General features: G+C 49.9%; 1 protein-coding gene across 3 annotated transcripts in view; it reads right to left on the bottom strand.

Annotated features, from left to right (window-relative positions):
- Nucleotides 1–13,638, bottom strand: part of nipa2 (NIPA magnesium transporter 2) — a 44,700-nt gene extending 31,062 nt beyond the window's left edge. For all 3 annotated transcript variants that reach the window (XM_060826840.1, XM_060826841.1, XM_060826842.1), the window contains exon 1: nt 13,503–13,638. The gene's annotated coding sequence lies outside the window, so the exon portion shown is untranslated. The remainder of the gene's footprint in view (nt 1–13,502) is intronic.
- Between the last annotated feature and the right edge of the window lie 5,519 nt (nt 13,639–19,157).

Genomic DNA, 19,157 nt, shown 5'->3' with positions numbered 1-19,157 from the left:
GGATCAGTTGCTTTAAATATTGTGACTGCCAGAAAACCTTAAAAATTCATAGGAGCAGCTGCACAATGTTCGTTTTTTGCAATACAGTGTTTAAATATTATGTGTGGGGGAAAAAAGCACACCTGCTGAAGGAACTGTGACTGCAGAAATTTGATTCCTTTGCTATAAAAAATATATCAAAATCACAAAGCTGGGTAGGAGAATGAGCTATGAGGACAGTGGTACAAGTTCAGTGAGTGGGCAAATGCATGACAGATAAAATACGATGTGGACAGACATGAGGAGCAAGACAATTCAGATTATCTGAATGGTCACACATTGAGAAAGGGGAAGATGCAACAACACCTGGGTATCCTTGCATATTAATATCTGAAAGCAAGCATGCAAGCGCGGATGGTGGTGAAGAAAGTAAATGGTATGTTGGCCTTAATAGCACAAGGATTTGAGTATGGGAGCATGGATGTCTTGCTGCAATACGGCTCCTTGGTGAAATCATACCTGGAAATATTATGTGCAGTTTTAGTCTCCTTCTCTGAAGAAATGTGTTCTGGCTATGAAGGGAGAGCATCAAAGTTTATCAGACTGATTCCTGTGGGGAATGGCAAGACTGAATTATGACGAAAGACTGGATCAGTTAGGATTATAGTCACTGGAATTTAGAAGGATGAGGGGGTAGATTTTGTAGAAATCTATAAAATCCTAACAGGGTAAACACAGGAAGGATATTCCTGATGACTAGGGAGCCTAGAACGAGGGATGACCTTTTAAATATACAAAGTAGGCCATTTTTGGACTGAGATGAGGAGAAATGTCTTCATCCAGAGAGAGTAGTGAGTCTATGGAATTCTCTGCCACAGTAATCAGTTGAGGCCAGAACATTAACAGTGTTCAAACAGGAGTTAGGTAGAATTATTTCAGCTAAAGGGATCCTAGGGTATGGAGAGAAAACAGGAACAGGACACCGAGTTGGATGATCGGGAATGATGTTGAATGGAAGAGTGAGCTCAAAGGGCCAAATGGCCTACTCCTGCTCTGACTTTCTATTTCTACTATTAGGCCTGTTCTGCCCTCACTTTTGTTAAAAGCCTGTTATATAGCACATTGCGTGACCTGAGGACATTCCAAAGTGCTTTTAAAGCACATTCATTGTTGCAATGCAGAAATAGCAGCAGCCAATTAGTGCTAGCTCTCTACAAACAAACAGCACGGTAATAATGATCAGTTAATCTGTTTTTATTAATGCCAATAGAATAAATATTAGCCAAGACAGACTTCTTCAAAATAATGGTAGTGATTCTTCTACAGCTACCTCAGAGATTGGATAGGCCCCAGTTTTAAAATCCCATCTTGCTTTAGCTCAGTACCTTGATGAGTGTACTAAGGCAGAAAACATCACTACATTTACAGAATACTTAGATACGCAGTTCACGCACTGTACACAAGAACCTGAGCTAAAAGCCTGGAAACTGGGATCAGACTTGACAGCACACTTTTGACCAACACATATACAATGCGTCAAGTGCTCTCCATCTATACTACTTGCTCAGTTCAACAATCAATAAAGTATACATTCAAACATTAATGACAACATAGAAAACAGACATGAGACTGTTCCCAAGTGGCCAATATCTGGTTAAAGTTTGAAATAAATTACTGTGCATATGTTTTCATTTTGAAAAGATGGGCAAAGTAACTTTATAGATAAATAGTTCACAATATGGAAGTAGTAAAGAAATGTTAAATTCCTTCACAGACAATTGGTTGAATAAACACAAGGGAACAAGTGTTCAAGTAAATTCAGGTCAAATTTAAAATATGAGAAATGCCACTCAAGCAATTTTGAAAGTTCATGCAATCACTTTAGCATCTAATTAATGCTGCAACAGGGTGATTGTACTGCATTCTTGAAGCTAAGATGAATTGAATGGTCTCTCTCATCTTTAATTATCTTGCAATTTGCAAGGAACAGCTGATCTAAATTAACTAAGTATTTTTTCAAACCACAGTGCAGCAGCTTTGACATGTAACATTCTACGAAGGAGACTTTTATTTTCATATTTGTCAAAGTACACTGACATGGTTTAATGGCAAGTCATTTTGAAATGTATATCTACTTCTTCTACTACTTCAAATTCCATTATGGAACATAAGTTACTTTCTGGAACAATTAGTCAGTACTGAGCATCAATTCTATGCATACAAGTATACATGGAGGCATGTGGCATGCATTTAGTTTTCAAGGCCATTTTTGATTACACCCAAAGCAAATTGTGCAAATGAAATTCGGGTTTCGCAAAAGCCTGATTGACAGAAATCATTGCTAACTTTAATTTTTAAAATTCCTCACTGTACTTTCTGGAACCTTAGAATTTTTTTATTCAGCCATGGGACATGGGTGACATTAACTGACCAGCTTTTATTGCTGGTCCCCAGGTGCCCTTGAGAAGGTGGTGGTGAGCTGCCTCTCAATACATTGCAATCCATGTGCTGTAGGTGGACCCACAATGCCCTTTGGGAAAGAATTCAGGATTTCGTGATATACTTCCAAGTCAGGATGGACTGTGGCTTGGAGGGGGAATCTTGCAGATGTAGTGTTCCCATGTATCTGTACTCTTGTCCTTCTAGATGAAAGTGATCAGGAGTTTGGTGGGTGTTACCTAAACATCTTCGGTGAATTTCTGCAGTGCACCTTGTAAAAAGCATCCTCAGCTTTTACGAAGTATCAGGGCAGGAGGGAGTCTATACTTGTGGATATAGTGTCAATCAAGAGAGCTGGTGTGTCTGGGATGGTGTCAAGTCTCAGGTGTTGTCAGAATTGCACCTACCCAAGCAAGTGGGCAGTACTCCATTACATGTCTGACTTCTGCCTTGTAGATGGAGGACAGGTTTTGGGGAATTAGATGGTGCGTTACTCACCACAAAATTCTGAGCCTCTGACCTACTCGTGTAGCCACTATGTTTATATGATAAGTCCAACTGAGTTGGTCAATGGCAACACTCAGGAAGGGGGAATTCAGTGATGGTAACACTACTGAATGTCTCTTACTTGAGATGGTCATTGCCTGGCATTTGTGTGGCATCAATGTTACTTGTCACTTGTTAACCCAAGCCTGGATATTGTCCAGATCATCTTGGATTTGAAGAAGGACTGCTTCAGGATCTGAAGAGTTGGAAATGGCTGTGAACATTGTGCAATCATCAGTGAACATTTCCACTTCTAACTTTATGGTGGGAAGATCATTGACAAACTAGCTGAAAATGGTTGGGTTGAGGACATTATCCTGAGGAACTCCTGCAGAGATGCCCTGAAGCTGAGATGAAGACTTCTGACAACCAGAACCATTCTTGTATGACTCCAATCAGCAGAGAATTTATCCGCAATTCCCATTATTACCTGTTTTGCAAGGGACCGATGACACACTCAGTCGAATGCGATCTTGATGTCAAGGGCTGTCACTGTCACTTCAACTCTAAAATTCAGTGCTTTTATCCCTGCTTGATCAAAGGCTGTAATGAGGTCAGGAGTCGAGTGGCCCTGGCGGACCCAAACTGAGCAATCTCAGCAGGTGCTGCTTGATAGCACTGTTGTTGACACCTTCCATGATTTTACTGGTGATTGAGTGTATACAGATGGGGCAGTAATTGGTCAGGTTGGATGTGTCCTGTTTTTTGTGTACAGGACATACTTGGGCAATTTTTCACATTTTCAGGTTGATGCGCTCTAACAATACTGGAGGAACATGGCCTTGGGAGCAACAAGTTCTGCAGCTCAAATCTTCTCATCCAATACAATAATATTGCTCTCATTACACAGATATTCTTGCAAATGTCCTGATTGGTGCAAGATGAAAAGATTTGACAAAAATATTCATTTTTTCAGGAATATTAAAAAAGTGTTTACTTACACCTCAAAGTCTATCTGGTCTTCAAATCCATTGAGACTCAGACTTTCCGATTCACTCAGATACATTTCACAATGTTCTGATCACCATGCTGCATCACCCCACCCCACCCACTCACCATAGAATCATAGAGGTGTACAGCACAGAAACAGACCCTTCAGTCCAACTTCTCCAAGCTGACCAGATATCCCAACCCAACCTAGTCCCACCTGCCAGCACCCAGTCCATATCCTCCAAACCCTTCCTATTCATATACCCATCCAGGTGCCTTTTAAAATGTTACAATTCTATGAGCCTCTACCACTTCATCTGGCAGTCCATTCCACACATGCACCACCCACCGCAAGAAAAAGTAGCCCCTCAAGTCTCTTCTGGATCTTTCCCCTCTCACACTAAATCTATGTTTTCTCATTCGAGAATTCTTTTTTTTAAACACACCATTGTTACAGATTCATTCTCTAGCAGTTATTATGAATATAATGGCAGGGAGAGTTGCTAGAGCTGCTCAAGAGGATTTAAACTCAAAGTTGGGGGTGGGATTCAAGGAGATAGTGAGGAAAGAGATCAGTCCAATACGGTACAGTTGAGAAAAGAAGCAAGTCAAACAGTCAGGGCAGGCAGGGACAAAGCAGAGATCAAGATAGGACTGATAAATTAAACTGCATTTATTTTAATGCAAGAGGTCTAACAGGGAAGGCAGATGAACACAGGGCATGGTGAGGTACATGGGACTAGGATATCATATCAATTACAGAAACATGGCTCAGGGATGGACAGGACTGGCAGCTTAACGTTTCAGAATACAGGAAGGTCAGGAAGGGGGGAGGGGGGGGGTGGCGGGGAAGAGAGCGAGAGGAGGTGAAGTGGCATTTTTGATAAGGGATAGTATTACAGCTGTCCTGAGGGAGGATATTTCCGGATATACATCCAGGGAGGTTTTTTGGGTTTAACTGAGAAATAAGAAAGGGATGATCACCTTATTGGGATTGTATTATAGACCCCCTAATAGTCAGAGGGAAACTGAGAAACAAATTTGTAAGGAGATCTCAGTTATCTGTAAGAATAATGGGGTGGTTGTGGTAAGGGATTTTAACTTTCCAAATATAGAATAGGTCTGCGATAGGTTTAGATGGAGAGGAATTTATTAAGTGCACCCAAGAAACTTTTCCGATTCATATGTGGAAGTACCTACTAGAGAAGGTGCAAAACTACACCTCCTCTTGAGAGATAAGACAGAACAGGTAACTGAGGTGCCAAGGGGGGAGCACTTTAGGGCCAACAACCATAATTCTCTTAGTTTTAAAACAGTGATCAAAAACAATAGACTGGAGCTAAAAGTTGAAGTCCTAAATTGGAGGATAGCTAATTTTGACGATATTAGGCAAGAATTTTCAAAAGTTGACTAGGCGCAGCTGTTCACAGGTAAAGGGATGGCTGGAAAATGGGAAGCCTTCAAAAATGAGATAACGTGAGTCCAGAGACAGTATATGCCTGTTAGGGTGAAAGGAAAGGCTGATAGGTGTAGGGAATGCGAGATGACTAAGGAAATTGAGAGTTTGGTTAAGAAAGAGGAAGCAAGCAAGCATATGCCAGGTATAGCCCTTCATTCCTGATGAAGGGCTTATGCCCGAAACGTTGAATTTCCTGTTCCTTGTATGCTGCCTGACCTGCTGCGCTTTTCCAGCAACACATTTTCAGCTCTGATCTCCAGCATCTGCAGACCTCACTTTCTCCTCATATGCCAGGTATAGACAACACAGATCAAGTGAACCTTCAGAAGAGTATAAAAGCAGTAGGAATATACTTAAGAGGGAAATCACGAAGGCAAAAAGGTGACATGACATAGCTTTGACAAATAGAGTTGAGGAGAATCCAAACGTTTCTTACAAATAAATTAAGGACAAAAGGGAGAGAATAGCGCCCCTCAAAGAACAACAAGGCAGCCTTTGCGTGAAGCTGCGGGAAATGGGGAGATACTAAATAAGTATTTTGCATCAGTGTTTACTGTGGAAAAGGACATGGAAGATATAGAACGTAGGGAAATAGATGGTGACATCTTGAAAAAATGTCCATATTATAGAGGAGGAAGTGCTGGATGTCCTGAAACGCATAAAAGTAGATGAATCCCCAGAACTCTGTGGGAAGCTAGGAAGTATTGGCCTCTTACTGAGATACTTGTATCATTGATAGTCATAGAAGAGGTGTCGGAAGACTGATGGTTGGCTAACGGGGTGCCACAATTTAAGATAGTAAAGACAAGCCAGGGAACTACACCCTGGTGAACCTGACATTGGTGGTGGGCAAGTTGTTGGAGGGAATCCTGAGGGACAGGATGTACATGTATTGGAAAGGCAAGGACTGATTACGGATAGTCAACATGGCTTTATGCATGGGAAATCAGGGAGTGTTGCTGAACAAAGAAACCTTGGAGTGCAGGTTCATAGCTCTTTGAAAGTAGAGTCACAGGTAGATAGGATAGTGAAGGTGTTTGGTATGCTTTCCTTTATTGGTCAGAAAATTGAGTACAGGAGTTAGGAGGTCATATTGTGACTGTACAAGACATTGGTTAGGCCACTTTTGGAACAACTTGGGCAATTCTAGACTCCTTCCTATCAGAAACTTGAAAGGGTTCAGAAAAAAATTTACAAGGATATTGCCAGAGTTCAGCTATAGAGAGGGTGAACAGGCAAGGGCTGTTTTCCCTGGACCATCGGAGGCTGAGGGGTGACCTTATAGAGGTTTATAAAATCATGACAGACATGGATAGGATAAATAGACAAAGTCTTTTCCGTGCGGTCGGGGAGTCAAGAACTAGAGAGCGTAGGTTCAGGGTGAGAGGGGAAAGACATAAAAGAGGCCCTGGAGCAACTTTTTCACGCAGCGGGTGGTACATGTTTGGAATGAGTTGCCAGAGGGAGTGGTGGAGGTTAGTACAATTGCAACATTTAAAAGGCATCTGGATGGGTATATGAATGGGAAGGGTTTGGAGAGATATGGGCCAGGTGCTGGCAGGTGGGACAAGATTGGGTTGGGATATATGGTCGGCATGGACAAGTTGAACTGAAGGATCTGTTTCTGTGTAGTACATCTCTATGAATCTACCAATACCCTACTGGCACAAACAGGAATGTAATTTGCTTATGCAAATCACTTAGTGCTTTGCTTCTCTTCAGATATATGCAACAGGATTGTACCTTTGACAAATATTTTGCTGAAATACTACCACTACAGTATCCATGAAAACGGTGAAAACTTCATGAGATTTTAAAGTCAAATCCTTAAGTTCAGAAATACTGTACTTTTGAGAGTCATTCAAAAGTAACAACTCATTTTACAATTCTCCATGAATATAAGATTCAGCATAAAAGTGAAAAGTTGTCTAAAATTACCTGAAAAATACTTACCTTATGTGTTGATATTGAAGCAGTCCATGACTGCATGTAAACAAAGATCTAAACAATGTTTAGGCTTAGTCTATCAAGTGCAAAGACACATTTGCCACTACAGTGATAAGCAGCAATCATCAAAAATAGAGGGTCTAACCAGTTCCCTCCGATATTTAATAATATTAACATTCCTGCCTCCCCCCATAATCAAGACTGAATATTACCACTGATCAGGAACTGAAGCAGCCCAGATATACAAGTCTATGGCTACCAGGTTCGGTTGGAGACTGAGAATTCTTCAGTGAAAACTCAATTCAAAATCTATCCACTATTTACAAGGTCAGAAATGTAATCTAATACTTTCCATTTGCCTGTTTAATGCAGTGTCAAAAACACTCCAGCTGCACAACACTATCCAGGAAGAAAAAGCAGCCCAATTAATCTACATCCCCATTACAGTCTGTTCTGATATAATGCAATAGATCTGTTCTTATGCAATTTCACTTTACAAGAAAATCACACAATAGCTGTGACATGATGTTCGCGTTCTATTAATAGCAGTCTAATTCTTCAATTGCATTAAAGCCAATTTGTGTTGAAGAAACGCGTATTAGAGCAGAACAGACTGTGCAACCACAAACATTCATTCGCTATATCATTGGCCCATGGCTACAGTGTATACGAAGCTACTGCTTTTTACCCATCAGATGTGTATTTTATTATCAGCCCACAATCAGTCAGATTTGTACAGCATGGACACAGACCCTTCGGTACACGGTTGGAGGATTTGAGCTTTCGGGAGAGGCTAAATAGGCTGGGGCCGGTTTCTGTGGAGTTTCAGAGGCTGAGGGGTGATCTTATACAGGTTTATAAGATCATGAGGGACATGAATGGGATAAATAGACAAGGTCCTTTCCTTGGGATAGTGTGCAAGCAGGCCACTCAGCCCAACAAGTCCACACCAACCCTCCAAACAGCATCCCACCCAGACCCACCCCACTTCCCTTTGCTTGTAATCCTGCATTTCCCATGGTTCACCGACACATCTCCGAACACCATGGGCACCTCACATGGCCAATCCGGCCAATCTGCACATCTTTAGTCCTTTAATCTGTTTAACCATTTCACAAATGCACCTTCCAGAGCCATCAAGTGAGACCTAAATCCAGAGTTCCTGGCACAAAGGCCAGGAGACTACCATTCCTGATGCTCACATCACAGCAACGAGGCCCAGAATCTTGCATCTGTCACATCTAACATATTGTGCATAGTCCAGTTTCCATCTTAAGAAAAGATAGTTCAGTTGGCTGGATGGCTGGTATACAATACAGAGTGACAACAACAGTGTAGGTTCAATTTCCTGAAGTTACCATGAAGGTCCTGCCTTTTCAACCTCGACTCAAGTGTAGTGATCTTCAAACTGAACTACTCCAATTCTCTTTCAATAACAGAGCAACTCTATGGTCCTCTGGGACTATGGCAACTTTACCATTTATTACTAAAAGAATATAAAAATACCATATAAAGTTTAAAAAACAATCAGAAAGGAAGTTATAACCATTGGTATAGAAGGAGTGGGGATGGAGGAGGAATGGAGGGGGGGGGGGGAAGGGGGAATGGGGGGGGGAAGGGGGAATGGGGGGGGGATGGAGGGCGGGAACGCGGGGGGGGGGAGAGAGGGGGAACGCGGGGGGGGAGAGAGGGGGAACGCGGGGGGGGAGAGAGGGGGAACGCGGGGGGGGAGAGAGGGGGAACGCGGGGGGGGGAGAGAGGGGGAACGCGGGGGGGGAGAGAGGGGGAACGCGGGGGGGGAGAGAGGGGGAACGCGGGGGGGGAGAGAGGGGAACGCGGGGGGGGAGAGAGGGGGAACGCGGGGGGGGAGAGAGGGGGAACGCGGGGGGGGGAGAGAGGGGGAACGCGGGGGGGGAGAGAGGGGGAACGCGGGGGGGGAGAGAGGGGGAACGCGGGGGGGGAGAGAGGGGGAACGCGGGGGGGGAGAGAGGGGGAACGCGGGGGGGGAGAGAGGGGGAACGCGGGGGGGGAGAGAGGGGGAACGCGGGGGGGGAGAGAGGGGGAACGCGGGGGGGGAGAGAGGGGGAACGCGGGGGGGGAGAGAGGGGGAACGCGGGGGGGGAGAGAGGGGGAACGCGGGGGGGGAGAGAGGGGGAACGCGGGGGGGGAGAGAGGGGGAACGCGGGGGGGGAGAGAGGGGGAACGCGGGGGGGGAGAGAGGGGGAACGCGGGGGGGGAGAGAGGGGGAACGCGGGGGGGGAGAGAGGGGGAACGCGGGGGGGGAGAGAGGGGGAACGCGGGGGGGGGAGAGAGGGGGAACGCGGGGGGGGAGAGAGGGGGAACGCGGGGGGGGAGAGAGGGGGAACGCGGGGGGGGAGAGAGGGGGAACGCGGGGGGGGAGAGAGGGGGAACGCGGGGGGGGAGAGAGGGGGAACGCGGGGGGGGAGAGAGGGGGAACGCGGGGGGGGAGAGAGGGGGAACGCGGGGGGGGAGAGAGGGGGAACGCGGGGGGGGAGAGAGGGGGAACGCGGGGGGGGAGAGAGGGGGAACGCGGGGGGGGAGAGAGGGGGAACGCGGGGGGGGAGAGAGGGGGAACGCGGGGGGGGAGAGAGGGGGAACGCGGGGGGGGAGAGAGGGGGAACGCGGGGGGGGAGAGAGGGGGAACGCGGGGGGGGAGAGAGGGGGAACGCGGGGGGGGAGAGAGGGGGAACGCGGGGGGGGAGAGAGGGGGAACGCGGGGGGGGAGAGAGGGGGAACGCGGGGGGGGAGAGAGGGGGAACGCGGGGGGGGAGAGAGGGGGAACGCGGGGGGGGAGAGAGGGGGAACGCGGGGGGGGAGAGAGGGGGAACGCGGGGGGGGAGAGAGGGGGAACGCGGGGGGGGAGAGAGGGGGAACGCGGGGGGGGAGAGAGGGGGAACGCGGGGGGGGAGAGAGGGGGAACGCGGGGGGGGAGAGAGGGGGAACGCGGGGGGGGAGAGAGGGGGAACGCGGGGGGGGAGAGAGGGGGAACGCGGGGGGGGAGAGAGGGGGAACGCGGGGGGGGAGAGAGGGGGAACGCGGGGGGGGAGAGAGGGGGAACGCGGGGGGGGAGAGAGGGGGAACGCGGGGGGGGAGAGAGGGGGAACGCGGGGGGGGAGAGAGGGGGAACGCGGGGGGGGAGAGAGGGGGAACGCGGGGGGGGAGAGAGGGGGAACGCGGGGGGGGAGAGAGGGGGAACGCGGGGGGGGAGAGAGGGGGAACGCGGGGGGGGAGAGAGGGGGAACGCGGGGGGGGAGAGAGGGGGAACGCGGGGGGGGAGAGAGGGGGAACGCGGGGGGGGAGAGAGGGGGAACGCGGGGGGGGAGAGAGGGGGAACGCGGGGGGGGAGAGAGGGGGAACGCGGGGGGGGAGAGAGGGGGAACGCGGGGGGGGAGAGAGGGGGAACGCGGGGGGGGAGAGAGGGGGAACGCGGGGGGGGAGAGAGGGGGAACGCGGGGGGGGAGAGAGGGGGAACGCGGGGGGGGAGAGAGGGGGAACGCGGGGGGGGAGAGAGGGGGAACGCGGGGGGGGAGAGAGGGGGAACGCGGGGGGGGAGAGAGGGGGAACGCGGGGGGGGAGAGAGGGGGAACGCGGGGGGGGAGAGAGGGGGAACGCGGGGGGGGAGAGAGGGGGAACGCGGGGGGGGAGAGAGGGGGAACGCGGGGGGGGAGAGAGGGGGAACGCGGGGGGGGAGAGAGGGGGAACGCGGGGGGGGAGAGAGGGGGAACGCGGGGGGGGAGAGAGGGGGAACGCGGGGGGGGAGAGAGGGGGAACGCGGGGGGGGAGAGAGGGGGAACGCGGGGGGGGAGAGAGGGGGAACGCGGGGGGGGAGAGAGGGGGAACGCGGGGGGGGAGAGAGGGGGAACGCGGGGGGGGAGAGAGGGGGAACGCGGGGGGGGAGAGAGGGGGAACGCGGGGGGGGAGAGAGGGGGAACGCGGGGGGGGAGAGAGGGGGAACGCGGGGGGGGAGAGAGGGGGAACGCGGGGGGGGAGAGAGGGGGAACGCGGGGGGGGAGAGAGGGGGAACGCGGGGGGGGAGAGAGGGGGAACGCGGGGGGGGAGAGAGGGGGAACGCGGGGGGGGAGAGAGGGGGAACGCGGGGGGGGAGAGAGGGGGAACGCGGGGGGGGAGAGAGGGGGAACGCGGGGGGGGAGAGAGGGGGAACGCGGGGGGGGAGAGAGGGGGAACGCGGGGGGGGAGAGAGGGGGAACGCGGGGGGGGAGAGAGGGGGAACGCGGGGGGGGAGAGAGGGGGAACGCGGGGGGGGAGAGAGGGGGAACGCGGGGGGGGAGAGAGGGGGAACGCGGGGGGGGAGAGAGGGGGAACGCGGGGGGGGAGAGAGGGGGAACGCGGGGGGGGAGAGAGGGGGAACGCGGGGGGGGAGAGAGGGGGAACGCGGGGGGGGAGAGAGGGGGAACGCGGGGGGGGAGAGAGGGGGAACGCGGGGGGGGAGAGAGGGGGAACGCGGGGGGGGAGAGAGGGGGAACGCGGGGGGGGAGAGAGGGGGAACGCGGGGGGGGAGAGAGGGGGAACGCGGGGGGGGAGAGAGGGGGAACGCGGGGGGGGAGAGAGGGGGAACGCGGGGGGGGAGAGAGGGGGAACGCGGGGGGGGAGAGAGGGGGAACGCGGGGGGGGAGAGAGGGGGAACGCGGGGGGGGGAGAGAGGGGGAACGCGGGGGGGGAGAGAGGGGGAACGCGGGGGGGGAGAGAGGGGGAACGCGGGGGGGGAGAGAGGGGGAACGCGGGGGGGGAGAGAGGGGGAACGCGGGGGGGGAGAGAGGGGGAACGCGGGGGGGGAGAGAGGGGGAACGCGGGGGGGGAGAGAGGGGGAACGCGGGGGGGGAGAGAGGGGGAACGCGGGGGGGGAGAGAGGGGGAACGCGGGGGGGGAGAGAGGGGGAACGCGGGGGGGGAGAGAGGGGGAACGCGGGGGGGGAGAGAGGGGGAACGCGGGGGGGGAGAGAGGGGGAACGCGGGGGGGGAGAGAGGGGGAACGCGGGGGGGGAGAGAGGGGGAACGCGGGGGGGGAGAGAGGGGGAACGCGGGGGGGGAGAGAGGGGGAACGCGGGGGGGGAGAGAGGGGGAACGCGGGGGGGGAGAGAGGGGGAACGCGGGGGGGGAGAGAGGGGGAACGCGGGGGGGGAGAGAGGGGGAACGCGGGGGGGGAGAGAGGGGGAACGCGGGGGGGGAGAGAGGGGGAACGCGGGGGGGGAGAGAGGGGGAACGCGGGGGGGAGAGAGGGGGAACGCGGGGGGGGAGAGAGGGGAACGCGGGGGGGGGAGAGAGGGGGAACGCGGGGGGGGGAGAGAGGGGGAACGCGGGGGGGGAGAGAGGGGGAACGCGGGGGGGAGAGAGGGGGAACGCGGGGGGGGAGAGAGGGGGGACGGGGGGGGGGGAGGGGGAACGCGGGGGAGCGGGAAGGGGGGAAGAGAGAGGGGGAGCGGGAAGGGGGAAGAGAGAGGGGGGAGAGGGAGGGGGGGAGAGGGAAGGGGGAGAGGGAAGGGGGAGAGGGAAGGGGGAGAGGGAAGGGGGAGAGGGAAGGGGGAGAGGGAAGGGGGAGAGGGGGAAGGGGGAGCGGGAAGGGGGAGAGGGAAGGGGGAGCGGGAAGGGGGAGCGGGAAGGGGGAGCGGGAAGGGGGAGCGGGAAGGGGGAGCGGGAAGGGGGAGCGGGAAGGGGGAGCGGGAAGGGGGAGCGGGAAGGGGAGAGAGAGAGAGGGGGGGAGCGGGAAGGGGAGAGAGAGAGAGAGAGAGAGGGGGAGCGGGAAGGGGGAGAGAGAGAGGGGGAGCGGGCGAGAGAGAGAGGGGGAGCGGGAAGGGGGAGAGAGAGAGAGGGGGAGCGGGCGAGAGAGAGAGGGGGAGCGGGCGAGAGAGAGAGGGGGAGCGGGAAGGGGAGAGAGAGAGAGGGGGAGCGGGGGAAGGAAGGGGGCACGGGGGTAAAGAGGGGGAGAGGGAATGGGGGAATGGGCCTCCCTCTCCCTGCCCCGGCTGACAGTCAATGTTTGCGGCTTCCCGTAACCGAAAGGAGGCCGCTGTCCCTCTCCCGGGGAGAGAGAGTGAAAAACCCAGGGCCGTGGGGGAGGAGGCGGTGCCTCCAGCCACTGACACCGGGTAAAGCCCGACCGCCCCCGGGGGGGAAAGGTGACCGACTGCCGCTTCATTCACTGAGAGGAGCCGATGTTTACTCACCGTCTGTACCCGCCGGTACCGCTCGCGGTCCCGTTCTTCATCCTCTCCCTTCACCGTCCCCCCTCCCCACGCCACAGTCTCCAACTGACAACACACCCGCATCGGCCTCGGGCCGGACCCGCATCGCACTCATAGGGCCGCTCCTCCCATGACTGCGCCACCTGCCGGCCTGGAGGCCACCAGTGAGGCGCCTTGAGTCCTGAACCTGCTCAGAGCCAATGACTGCAAATACTGGAATGTGTGCAGAGGGTCAGGCAACACCCATGGAGATTGGGCATAAGTGAGGACTCCAGATGCTGGAGATCAGAGTCTAGATTAGAGTGGTGCTGGAAAAGCGCAGCAGGTCAGGCAGCATCTGAGGAGCAGGAAAATCGAAGTTTCCCGTCGATTTTCCTGCTCCTCAGATGCTGCCTGACCTGCTGCGCTTTTCCAGCACCACTCTAATCTAGACTCATGGAGATTAGGTTGAACTGGGGAGCTCTGATGAAGAGTCATCTAGACTCGAAACGTTAGCCTTCTCTTTCTCTCTATGCATAAAAACGAAAAGAATGGCAGATGCTGTAAATCAGAAACATAAAGAGAAATTGCTAGAAAAGCTTCCTCTGAGGAAGGGTTGCTCGACTCTAAACCTTAATTCTGATTTGTCTCCACAGATGCTGCCAGACTTGCTGAGCTTTTCCAGTAATTTCTGTTTTTATCCTGGGCTCAACAGAGTGAAGATGTTCAGGACTGAGAACAAAAGTTCATGATGAGAGGAAAAAAGAGAAATTTCTGGAAAAGCTCAGCAGATCTGGCAGCATCTGTGCAGAGAAATCAGAATTAATGTTTAGGGTCATGCAACCCTTTCTCAGAGGAAGCTTTTTCAGCAATTTCTCTACTTTTTTCTCTCTTCATGGATCTCCAGCATTTTTTGTTCTCAGCCCTGAACCTCCTCACTCTGTTGAGCCCAAGGTAAAAACAGAAATTACTGGAAAAGCTCAGCAGCATCTATGGAGAGAAATCAGAATTAATGTTTAGGGTCAAGCAACCTTTTATCAGAGGAAACTTTTCCAGCAATTTTTCTCTTTTTCTCTTGTCATGGACCTCCAGCATTTTTTGTTCTCAATACTAAAACTTCTCCCTCTTTTGAGCCCAGGGTAAGGCACGCCAACGGAAGTTGACACTCTCTTCAAGCCTTTAACAACATGCTTTTACAGCCATTGTTGTTCCAGAAACAACATTTCTGGAAAGTTGTTCATATGGAAAATTTGAGTCCCCAATTTTCACACTGAACTCCCCTAAGTCTGTCAAGAGTCTGAAATTAAGAGTCTAATAATGTCCATGAAACCATTGTCAATTGTCAGGAAATACTCACCTGGTTCACTAATATTCTGTAGGGCAGGAAAACTGCCATCCTTACCTGGTCTGGCCTACAAAAGACTCCAGACCCACAGCAATGTGGTCAATTCTTAATTACCCCCTGGGCAATTAGGGATGGGCAATAAATGCGAGTCCAGCCAGTGACACTCACATCCCATGAGGGAATCAAAAAACACCAACAACAATGACCAGATCATCTATTTTGCTAATGTTGATGGTGGGTTGAATATTGAGAGAGGACAATAAGTAAAACACCACCTGCTTTTCTTTGGAATACCATCTTAAATGTCCACTTGACAAACATGGTTTAAAAGCTCATCCCGAAAGACAACACTCCCTTATTGTGCTGAAGTAACAACCTAGATTTTTGTGTGCAAATAGCTAGGATAGGATTTGAACCCACAATCTTCTGATTAGAAAGAAAAGCACTATCAACTAAGATACAGATAACACCAAGTAAGCAAATAATTAAGTCAGAAAGTTATGTTAAATACATATCAAATCTTGCACTACCTGCCTATTTCTATACTCACTTGGGGGTTGGCTGGGTGGTTGGTATATAATGCAGAATTGGGTTCAATTCTTATACCAGCTAAAGTTAGTGTGAAGGCTCTGCCTTCTTAACTCCTCCCTCATATGAGGTATGGCAATTCACCAGTTAAACTGGGTTCATCAGCACATAAATGCCTGCATGAATGAGTTGACTAAGTAAGGTCTCCTTTCTAACATTGAATGGAATAGATCAGTGAAAAGCTACTCAAGTCAGAGGTTCATCTGGGCCATTAATCCTAACTTAATGAACATAATGCATTTTTAATATGTTACATCAGCAACCCACACTTTCCAACTATTATAGGTTGCAGACTTAATTCAGTCATCAACTATTGACAAATGTTGACTGGTGCTGCCATGATAGCTCAGTTGAGGTTACGAAAACAGGTGCTGAAAATGCACTGTAGCTCTAATAGCAAATGAAACATATTTTATTATTTCCAGTAGCAACATGTGATAGACTCACTAGTTTCAACATTTATTTTATAATACATTTAAATTGCTGTGCTCACTGTTGTGATGATCTTTGAGAATTTCAGATGATACAAACAGCTCCTTACAACGTGTTTTGACTTTTGACACACCATCTATCTCAATTACAATGACAGACATGATTCACTGGGATAGCATGCCAGAAAAAAGTCTGGAGTCATTACAAAAGTTAAAGATTTTAAAAGGTATACAAAAAGTAGCAAATTTACCTGACATTCAGACCCAGATTGAAAAAGAGCACAGTCACTGAATAAGAATCATGATTACAAGTAATTGGATTCTACCTATAGGTTAACAGTTATAAAATGTCAGCATATTGTACAACTAATCCTTAATAAACCCCTCCTTACACATAGATAAATGGGCAAACAAATAGGGAAATAGATTATCAGGCAGAAGGGAAAAACTGCTAAGATATTCAGTAGTCTTTGTTCCCAGGTTCTGTGATTAAGATGATTTTTGTGACACTTCTGCTGACCATCTTGTTGCTTCAATCATCTTTCTCCAGGTGCTTCTATGAGTGGTTAGAGACAAAATGTGGCTGGTTCGCTTATGAAACATCGCTGATCTATCCGTTAAAAGTCAGTTTATGGCAATGGTTACAGAGAAGAAAAACTGGGTGTCTAAAGGTTTAAAATTAGTTTTCAATGCAGAGAATAGAGAGACTGTTTCCAAGCTGGGAAAGAACTGAACACTTTGTCCTTCTGTCAGCAGCATGTTTTCAGTTCCAAACTGTTCAATTGCCTGAGAACCAATCATACAGTTGTTGGTAGAGAACACAGGTCTTTGATAATTGGTCATTATTCCATAGACCAATTAATTTCTTATGGCTAGCAAAAGCTGCATCTGTGCAACCCCTCTGCTCCAAATCAACTGCAACTCAACTCTTCAATTACTGCTTGTTCAAATGATTGTTTAGATGATACCTGGCACAGGTGTCAGATTACTTGTGTGAGAAACAAAGCTCACTCACTGCAATAATTTCAGTCCGAGACAAGATCTGAATCAGTACTGCCCTTTATTTCACATTTGCAAGTGGGTGTGATGTCCACAAGGCAGGGACAAAACACACTGAATTCAATAAATACTCGATATTTATATAATTTGGTTCCTATATTTTTTTTCTTATTTCATTGTTTTCCTCCCCTGTTTACATCCTCCACTACCCTAAGACCGGTACCCATTACTCCTGTTTATCTCGTGTCTTATCCGGTCTTGTCTGTGAAAAAAATACTCATTCCAGTTCTCAAGGCCATTTGACCTCATCCTGCTGTGGGCACATCCTTGCCTTTTCACAGCATCTTATCACTAAGCCCTTTTAATTGGGGTTTGTTCCTGTGTTTCTGTAAAAGTGGGAAACAGATGTTTATACTACTGTTTATACAGGCCTGTCTTCACAGCATCTTACCACTAAGCCTGTATTTATACCATTGTCTTACAGTCCCATTTCTTTCTTGCATACATTTTTAGCTAATACAAAAAAACAATTATGCATTTCCTCCACACTGATGTGAGTTCATTCACCTTGTATCAGAAATTATGATTGAAAATTGCAGAAGTAACATTAATTTACCATATCCCACAATTTCCCCTATTTCTTTCTTTACCATTTGTTATCTTCTACATTATTCTTTTAAGCATTGCCCCCGAAATTCGCAAGCATCATTCTGGAGATTTCATCCATCTTGGTCTCACCCATCTCCTCAATATTTAGTTGATAAAGGTCTTCTGATTGATTTCCTTTTAAGGGCATCTGTTTCATCAAGGCTGTCTCAATCAGTCTTTGGGTGAGCCCTCGTATACAACAGGGTATGATACAACAGCCAATGGCCACCAATACCCCGACTACTACTATCAGGGAAGTAAGAATGGAAACTACCACCCCCTTCCATCTTCCAAACCAGGATTCAAGCCATCCCGTGAGAGATGTGTCTACTCCTGAATTCTCAGCCAGTTCCTCTGCTAAGGTAGTCAATCCCCTTAAGGCCCGAGTAATTGAACCATCAGGTGCAGTGTTATTAGGAATAATGGTACAACAGCTTCCTCCTAACATCACACACACACCCTTTTTCTGCTAAAATCATATCAAGGGCTATTCTGTTTTCCCATGCCATCCTACTTGTCGCATCAAGCTGGTCTGATATTCCTTTAACCGCATCCTTGTATAATTTATAAATCGCTGTTGATTATAGAAAATGTCATTTATCCAATCTACATTTTTATTAATTGTTACCCACCAAAAGAGAGCTGACTCAAAGCCTGCTGCAATCTGGTTACGAGCCTTGAATTCATCAGGTACCCCCCCCCCCAGGGACTCCTACCGAATCGAGATAAATCCTGTCATCGAAAGAAGTGTCTAACAGTGATCTCTTACTCCTTCCCTTTTTTTTCCCTACTATCTTTTCCTTCTCAAATGCCAGGGTAAATGGAATTGCTAATTGTACAATTGCACATATCCCTTGCCAACCCGGAGGTAGGGTGGGTCTCAATATTTTGCCTCCACAGTACCACCACAGATCCGCTCGGGGAACCTTTAGTGCTGAGTAGTTCCCTCCTTTCTCCGTGTCAGTAACATTTTTAATCTCTGTACACAACTTCAGCTCCCCCAAATCTCTAGACCGACTTGTACCTAGTCTACACACACACAACGTGTGATTTCCAACTGCGGCGGAAAATGTGGGGGGAACTTGTACATCTTTCTTCTCCAAGGGAGGGAACATCAGAGATAGGGAGGTACAATTCCTATCATTCCATGCAGTCTCATCCTGATACAGGGCTATCATACATTTCATGCCCTTCCTGTCTCGCTTCCACCCGAGCGGAAAGGGAATCACCTGGGCCACTGGCCTACCGGAGGCACATGCATAGCAATTGCTTTTGTCCAGACTTTTTACAGTATACTTTACCCATTCAACCCAGGCATTTGCATCCCTATACCCAGTTTCTATTTCCATAGACTGTTTCAAGTCCTTTACCTCTATGATTTTTACTACTTTAGGATCAGTGGGAGGGGTGAAAGGTTGTATCTCATTATCCAGTAATTCCGCCCGTTTTCCCTGTCCTACGCTAATTCGAAAACAACAGCCCACGAAATTCTTCCCATGTGCTTTCATTTCTATCCCAAATGTTTCATTTAATTGTATCTCATAGGTGCCCCCTCCCAAAATTGCTTCGTGCCATGTGGTTTTCTTTATTGTCAGGTATATTGGGTTACACTTTTTATCAGGACAATTGCGAGCTTGTTGGAAGGGG

Source organism: Hemiscyllium ocellatum, chromosome 6 (genome assembly GCF_020745735.1).
Source record: "Hemiscyllium ocellatum isolate sHemOce1 chromosome 6, sHemOce1.pat.X.cur, whole genome shotgun sequence".
Classification (NCBI taxonomy): Eukaryota; Metazoa; Chordata; class Chondrichthyes; order Orectolobiformes; family Hemiscylliidae; genus Hemiscyllium; species Hemiscyllium ocellatum.
This window is presented reverse-complemented; position numbering and strand designations above follow the sequence as displayed.